The sequence below is a fragment of the Myotis davidii genome, unplaced genomic scaffold, assembly GCF_000327345.1.
Source record: "Myotis davidii unplaced genomic scaffold, ASM32734v1 C64002501, whole genome shotgun sequence".
In the NCBI taxonomy this organism is placed as follows: domain Eukaryota; kingdom Metazoa; phylum Chordata; class Mammalia; order Chiroptera; family Vespertilionidae; genus Myotis; species Myotis davidii.
This window is the reverse complement of record NW_006379191.1, coordinates 1-1,429: the sequence shown is the minus strand read 5'-3', so window position 1 is coordinate 1,429 and position 1,429 is coordinate 1. Positions and strand designations below refer to the sequence as shown.

The following is a 1,429-nucleotide window of genomic DNA, read 5'->3' as shown; positions in this document are numbered from 1 at the left end:
TAAGAGGATTAGATTAACCACAAAATTTTAATTCTATTATTATAAAGGCAGTATAATTCAAAGTGTTTTATATTTGTAAGTTTGGGTTTTTAATATGTAAATATTACACATTATATTTAGCCTGAGGATTAAAATATCATTTTAGTTATATTTGCCCCTTTTAAAAAGCTGTAACTATTTGAAAAAAAGATGATAACAGTTTTTAAATATTTACACGGTTCTTACAGATTGACAAGGCTTGACGGCACAGTCTCTTCTTCCACACTGGCTGATATCTTTCCAGAAAGGACAGGGCCTCTTCAGGTTTACCTTGTAAAATAACAATAGAAAACATTTAAAAACAATCTCTAAAAACAGAAAAAGTTTAGAATTAACACATGTTTTATTGTGGTGCTATAACCTGATCGTGTTATTGTCTACAATTATTCTATTGCTTTCACTTATCAGGTGTCAAGTTCCAATGTTGACATAAAGGTGTAGCTGCTAATAAGTAAACTGGTAGACATAGAAATTCACAGACTGTGACTAAACAAACCCTGAGCAGATGGCATCTAGGAGCCAAAGTAGCTCAGATCACCACTACTCAACTCACATTCATTTAAAGCAAGTAACAGTTAACATGGCAGAATCATTAGACAACTGTGAACTTAAACTATAACTATATAATCCAATGATCAGGTTTTCTAAACTCTTTCAGTAGCTATCTCAAGATAAAGTATGATGAGTGACTTGTTAATATAATACAGGTCAAAATAAAGCTATCCTTCTCAAATATATTTCATTTACTTACATTAAGTAATTGGAATAAATCTGATGTTCTAGAAAATTATGAACTCACAATTTTGATTACAATACACATACTAGTTTCTTTTCTGACTTCAGTTTAACCTACTAGTTTCTAACTCGTGTAAAACTCAGTTATTAAAATTATAAGTATACAATGGGTAGTCTCAGAACCACGTTATTCACTCTTGTGTACTGAATTTTCCTAATATGTCCTCGATCAATTTGAAGCACTAGCTACAATTTTGAAGCCCAGCAATGCCTAAGAAAATGTAATTATCCATTTAAACTTTAAGTATTCTTATACAAAATTAAAATACCTTGTAATATCTAAAGTAGTCACTTTCAAGAAGTTTTTGTAGTCTTGGGAAAAGCCTGTAGTTATTAAATTTATCAATGGTTTCAACATCACAGGTACAATCATCCAAGTAACCACTGACCTGTTACAAAGAAAATGAAATATTAAATCAAAATGTCTTAGATGCAACAGAGTTCTTTTTCCTCACCTCGTTATGATGAAAGTCTTCTACTCAACCAACCTTTATCCTCCCTCCTCCCCACAATTTTCTGAGATCGGATAGAACAATAATCAAGTAATGCTATTGCTTTTACTATGGATCTAGAGCAGTGATGGCGAACCTATGAC

At 31.6% G+C, this 1,429-nt stretch overlaps 1 long non-coding RNA gene across 1 annotated transcript; it reads right to left on the bottom strand.

Moving 5' to 3' along the window:
• Nucleotides 1-193: 193 nt before the first annotated feature.
• On the bottom strand, nt 194-1,220 carry LOC107181499. Its single transcript, XR_001512163.1, has 2 exons — nt 1,104-1,220; nt 194-309 (listed from the first exon to the last, which is right to left on the bottom strand). It is a non-coding gene; the product is annotated as an uncharacterized LOC107181499 (long non-coding RNA).
• Between the last annotated feature and the right edge of the window lie 209 nt (nt 1,221-1,429).